The following is a 6,829-nucleotide window of genomic DNA, read 5'->3' as shown; positions in this document are numbered from 1 at the left end:
TATTTATGTTCAATAAAAAAAAAATTGTTAAAAAAAAAAAAAAAAGAATAAAATAGGTCTGGGAGTATAGCTTGGAGGTAGAAAAGCCCCTGGGTTCCACCCTCAGTACCACAAGAACAAACAAACAAACAAAAAAACCCAAAAATACGGCTAGGGATTTAGCTCTAGGGATTTAGCTCAGAGGTAGAATGCCCCAGGTTCAATCCCCAGTACCAAATAAATAATTAAATATTTATTTATTTTCTTGTAGACTCCATGTGCTTGCTTATCAATTAATTAATTAACTTATTTGTTTGGTACTGGGAATTTAATCCAGATGCGTTGGACCACTGAGGTATACTTCAGCCTTTTTTATTTGAGACAGGGTCTCAGCCAGGCCAGGTACCAGGCACCTGTAATTGCAGTACTTATTTATTTATTGCGGGTCTGGGGATGGAACCCAGGGGCATTTGACTTCCAAGCTACACCCCCTGCCCTGCCCTATTTTTTATTCTTTATTTTGAAACCGGGTCTCACTGAGTTGCAGAGGGCCTCACTAAGTAGCTGAGGCTGTCTGCGAACCGCGATCCTCCAGGTCTCAGCCTCCCGAATGCTGGGATTACAAGCGTGCGCCACCACGCCTGGCTTACTTTTTTATTTAAACTGAATACCTTTTATGTAGGGTGTTTAGATAATTTATATTTAATGTAATTATTTATATTATTGCATTAAAATATGCCATTTTAGCCAGGCATGGTGGCACATGATTGTAATCCCAGTACTTGGCAGGCAGAGACAAGAGGATCGCAGGTTCAAAGCCAGCCTCAGAGGCCGGGCGTAGTGGCGCATGCTTGTAATCCCAGCATTTGGGAGGCTGAAAACAGGAGGATCGCGGTTCACGGACGGCCTCAGCTACTACTTAGTGAGGCTCTTTGCAACTCATTGAGATCCTATTTCCAAATAAAAAATAAAATATAGGGCTGGGGGTATAGCTTCGTAGAATGCCTGTGGATTCCACCCCCAGTACAGCAAAAACAAAACAAAACAAACAAAAGCTCCTGCAACTTAGTGAGGCCCTCTGCAACTTAGTGAGACCCTGTTTCAAAATAAAAAATAAGGCTGGGATGTAGCTTGAAGGTAGAATGCCCCTGGGTTCAATCCTCAGTACCACCCCCCACACACACACATACACACACACAAATCTTCCATCTTAGTTTTCCCTCTTTGTTCCTCTTTTTCTGCCTGTTTTTTTTTTTTTTTTTGCAGGGGCATTTGACCTCCGAGCTACACCCCCTGCCCTATTTTTTATTCTTTATTTTGAAACCATGTCTCACTGAGTTGCAGAAAGCCTCACTAAGTAGCTGAGGCTGTCCTGTCTCAGCCTCCCAAATGCTGGGATTACAAGCGTGCGCCACCACGCCCGGCTTTCTTCTTCTTTTTTTTGTTTTGTTTTTTTGTGGTACTGGGGGTGGAACCCAGAGGCTTTCTACCTCCGGGCTATACTCCCAGACCTTTTTTTATATTTTATTTGGAAACAGGGTCTCACTAAGTTGCTGAAAGCCTCACTAAGTAGCTGAGGCTGGCTTCAAACCGGTGGGACCCTCCTGTCTCAGCCTCCCAAGTGCGGAGATTACAACCGTGCGCCACCACGCCCGGCCTTTTATTCTTCATTTTTAAATAGGGTCTCACTGAGTTGCAAAGGGCCTCACTAAGTAGCTCAGGCTATCTGTGAATTGTGATCCTCCTGTCTTGGCTTCCTAAATGCTAGAATTACAAGCATGCACTATCGCGCCCAGCTTTTTCTGCCTGTATTTGGATTGAGTCATTTTCATGATTCTGTTTTAGATATACTACTGGCTTATTTATCTATTCACTTATTTTTGTAGTGCTGAGGATTGAACCTAGGACTACTCTATCACTGAGCTGTGTCCCTAGCCCTTTCTATATTTTATTTTGAGGCAGGGTCTCACCAAGTTGCTGAAGCTGGCCTCCAGCCTGCAATCTTCCTGTCTCATCTTCCCAAGGCTGAGACAGGAGGATTATAGGTTGAAAGCCAGCCTCAGCAACTTAATAAGGTCCTCAGCAACCTAGTGAGACCCTGTTTCAAAATAATACATAAAATAGGGCTGGGGGTGTAGCTCAGAGGTAGGATGCTTCTGGGTTCAATCCCTAGTACCACAAAAACAAAACCAAAAAAAATAATTCTAGGAAATGGGTATGCATCTTTTTTTGCTTAGTTGTTCATATTGGAGTTTGAGTCTATTAGCAGAAGACTTGTGTTTGGGTTTTGTTGTTGCTATGGTTACCTTTGGCAACCTTACCTTCAAAGTCCTCTTTCATTTGTGCTGAGGGTTCTTTTGCTTTGCTGAAGGCAAGGCCTTTTCTCAGTGTTTATGTCTACCTACCCTCGCTCTTAGTACACAGTACACCACACTCAGTGGTAGGCTGCCATTGCTTGTTTCTGGGGGTTGGCTAATCTGGTGGTGGGGAGCAGAGAGGTTCTCTGTTGTCCTGGTTCAGCCTCAGTTTCAGGGGCATTTCTTTGGGCTTGGAGGTGGTTCATTCTGGATTATTCTTCCTTTCCCAGAGAGGTAGGACACCTTTAATGGTCTTGGCTAGAATTCCCTGCTCCTCTCTTAGTTATAGAGGGTGTTCTCCTTCCCTCTTTTCCTTCCTTTCTTCCTGCCTGCCTGCCTGCCTGCCTGCCTGCCTGCCTGCCTGCCTGCCTGCCTTCCGCACTTGGGATTGAACACAGGGACATTCTACCTCTGAGCTATACATACCCCCAGCCCTCTTTTTTTTTTTTTTTTTTAAACATGGTCTCTCCGTGTTTCAGCCTCTCAAATCCTGGGATTACAGGCATGTGCCACCACACCCGACTCCAGAGGGTCTTTTGTTTTGTACCCTGCCCCAGCTGCCTTTGCAAGATGACAGAGTTGCTGCTCTTTTCCATGGGTTTGCAATTTGGGTCTTTGTATTTTTCTTTCTCTGGTCCAGCACTATTGAGAGAGGCTTTCTGTGATCTTGTGCTGGGAACCTCTTGTGAACACCTATGGAGGTCTGTGGAAGAAAAGTTCGAAGTGTCTGTGACCCTTGCTAACCCTCTTTTGACCTTTAGTAATTCATTAAAATTGTACTTGAATTGTTCTTATCCACTTACGTGATGTTCCCATCGTTTTCCCACTGCCACAGGCAAGCTGGAACTTCTCTCTCTCCTTCAAGTGACTATTTTTCCTGAAATTTCATTGTAGTTGATTGCTCTGTAACCTCAGATGATTTTTTTTTTTTTTGGTATGGGGATGGAAACCAGGGGCTTTCTACTCCCAGTCTACACTCCCAGACCTATTTTTTTAATATTTTTTAATATTTTATTTGGAAACAGGGTCTCACTAAGTTGCTAAGAGCCTCACTAAGTAGCTGAGGCTGGCTTGGAACCTGTGCGATCCTCCTGTCTCAGCCTCCCAAGTGCTGGGATTACAAGCGTGTACCACCATGCCCAGCTAGCCTCAGATTTTTGATGGTTTCAAGAAACATTATAGATTTATAGATTATCTATTTTTTTTCTTATTATTGGAGTAGAAACAATGCTTTCCCCAGCTTTCTACATTCTTAGTGAAAGTTAGAAGTCAAGGACTTCCCATTTATTCTAGATTTTGTCTTGGTAAAATGAGCTTAATGAGCTTATCTTTTTTTTTTTTTTTTTTTTTTTTGGTAGTACTGGAGGTAGAACCCAGAGGTTTTCTACCTCTGGGCTATACTCCCAGACCTATTTTTATATTTTATTTGGAAACAGGGTCTCACTAAGTTGCTGAGAGCCTTACTAAGTAGCTGAGGCTGGCTTCAAACCTGTGTGATCTTTCTGTCTCAGCCTCCCAAGTACGGGGATTACAAGCGTGCGCCATCACGCCCAGCAGTTTACCTCTTTTCTTTCCTCGTCTTTTCTTTGCTTCCTGAGTTTGTCCTTCATCAATGTTTACCCTATTAAAAGGAGTTTCACTGTGTGTGTGTGTGTGGGGGGTACTGGGGATGGAACAACCAGGGGCTTTCTATCTCTGAGGAGCTATACTCCCAGATCTATTCTATATTTTGTTTGGGAACAGGGTGCTAAATTGTTGAGGCTGGCTTTGAACCTGCATAATCCTGTCTCAGCCTCTCAAGTACTGGATTTACAAACCAAGTACTGGGATTACAAGTGTGCACCACTATGCCTGGCTTGGAGTTTCACATTTTTATTGAAATGTTTCTTAGTGTCAAATTTGATGCTCATGAAAGGTCAGTGAGGCTGTTTGGGAAGGAGAGTTGAAGGTGTGAGAAAGGGGAGGTACATCTAGATAGCTCTGGTTTTGTTGTTTTGTTTTTTGTACTGGGAATTGAACTCAAAGGCATTCTACCTCCAGGCTACAGCCCCAGCCCTATTTTATTTATTTTCTAATTTTGAAACAGGGTTTTGCTAGGTTGATGAGAGTCTCACTGTTTGCTGAAGCTGTCCTGATACCTGAGATCCTCCTGTCTCAGCCTCCCAAGTATTGGGATTACAAGTATGCGCCAGCACACCTAGCTGTTAGCTATGGTTTCTGACTCTGGGACACTGGGGATTGAACCCAGGGGCATTCTACCTCTGAGTTACATCCCCAGCTCTATTTTTTATTCTTTATTTTGAAACAGGGTTTCAAGTTGTGGAGGGCCTAATTAAGTAGCTGAGGTTTCTGGCTATCCTGTGATCTATCTCAGCATCCCAAGTACTGGGATTACAAACATGTGCCACCATGCCCAGTTTGACTGTGAGATTTCCCATATCCATCTATCCATCCCTTCCCTTTCCTTCCTCCCTCCCTCTCTTTCTTTCTTTTCTTTTCTTCCCTTTTCTTTCTTGTACTTGGGATGGGAACCCAGGGGCATTCTACTTCTGAGGTATACCCCCTATTTTTATTCATTTTGAAACAGTCTCACTGAGTTGCAAAGGGCCTCACTAAGTAGTTGAGGCTGTCCAAGAACCATAACTCTCCTGTCTCAGCCTCCCAAATGCTGGGATTACAAGCATGTGCCACTGCACCCAGCTTCTTTCTTTCCTTCTTTTTTTTTTTTTTTTTTTTTTTTTTTTTGCGGGTCTGGGGATGGAACCCAGGGGCATTTGACCTCCGAGCTACACCCCCTGCCCTATTTTTTATTATTTATTTTGAAACCGGGTCTCACTGAGTTGCAGAGGGCCTCACTAAGTAGCTGAGGCTGTCCCCGAACCGCGATCCTCCAGGTCTCAGCCTCCCGAATACTGGGATTACAAGCGTGCGCCACCACGCCCGGCCTCTTTCCTTCTTTCTTTCTTCTCCTTTCTTCCTCCTCCTCCTTCTTCTTTTTTCTTTTTATTTTTGTGGTATTGGGATTGTACCCAAAGTTGCTCTAACATTGAGCTATACCCCCAGCCTTTTTTTGTGTGTGTGTGTGGTAGTGGTGATGGAACCCAGGACTGGATTCTACCTCCAAGCTACCCCCCACCCCCAGCCCTATTTTTTATTCTTTATTTTGAAACAGGGTCTCATTGAGTTGCAAAGGGCCATACTAAGTAGCTGAGGCTGTCTGTGAACCTTGATTCTCCTGTCTCAGCCTCCCAAATGCTGGGATTACAAACATGTGCCACCACGCCGGGCTCCCAGCCCTTTTAAAAATTATGTATTTAATTATTGTACTGGGAATTGAACCCAAGAGCATTCTACCTCTGAGCCACACTCCCAGCCCTATTTTTTATTTTGAAGCAGGATCTTACTAAATTGAGGAGGGCCTCACTAAGTTGCTGAGGCTGGCCATAAACCAGTGATCCTCCTATCTCAGCCTCCCAAGTACTGGGATTATAAGCATGCACTATCATTCCTGGCTAATTTTTTATTTTGAAATAAAAAAAGTTTGAAATAGAAAAGCTAAGTTGCCAAGGCAGGCCTCGAAACTTGCAATTTTATTTCAGCCTCCCAAGTACTGGAATTACAGGAATGTGCCACGCATCCTGGCTCATTTCTGTGCTGGCATACTGCTTGGTTGTGCTCTTTGAGGGCATGGTCCATACCAGCCTTGCACTGCAGTATGTCCTGCACAGAACCTGTCATAATGTAGGTGCTTTCAATTTTTTTTTTTTTTTTTTTTGGGTACTGGGGAGGAAACCCAGGGCATTCTACCCCTCAGCCCTGTTTTTTATTCTTTATTTGGAAACAGGGTCTCACTGATTTGCAGAGAGCCTCACTAAGTAGCTGAGGCTGTCCTTGAACTGCAGTCCTCCTGTCTCAGCCTCCCGAATGCTGGGATTACAAGTGTGCGCCACCAGGCCCAGCTTTCAGGTGCTTAGATGTTATAGAGGCATGTGAAGTGAGTTTTATGTATAGGGGAAGGTGAGAGATGGCCTTGGGGTTGTGTGGCCAACCTGCCTGGGACTTAGCCATCTGTTCTTGTGGCCCTTGCTCCAGTTACATCATAACTCTGCTCTTGAGTATTTAAAAAGTGATAGGAACTTTAATTACTTTGGCCAAGGACGGGCTCTTTGTGACAATTGCATTTGGTTATTGAATGAAGAGAAAGAAACCTCAACTGCTGTTATTTGTGTGACTCTGACTCTCTCTTTGTCTGAGGAAGGAGCTTTCTCAAATCCCAGCAGGAACCTTGTCCCTCATTCAGGTGCCAGGACTGAATAGGAAGAGGTCTTGTGGGGCTGTGACCAAACCCAACCCCTTCAAATACAGCTACTGGGTAGTTTTGTCCGCCTATCAGACATACTTAATAGAGCCACGTCAGAGACATCAGTGTCGTATTGTACAAGTACAAATGCATACTTGGTAGCTCGGTTCTGCAACCCCCAGCACGGGTCTGA

This window comes from Muscardinus avellanarius (assembly GCF_963383645.1).
Source record: "Muscardinus avellanarius genome assembly, chromosome: 10".
Classification (NCBI taxonomy): domain Eukaryota; kingdom Metazoa; phylum Chordata; class Mammalia; order Rodentia; family Gliridae; genus Muscardinus; species Muscardinus avellanarius.
This window is presented reverse-complemented; position numbering follows the sequence as displayed.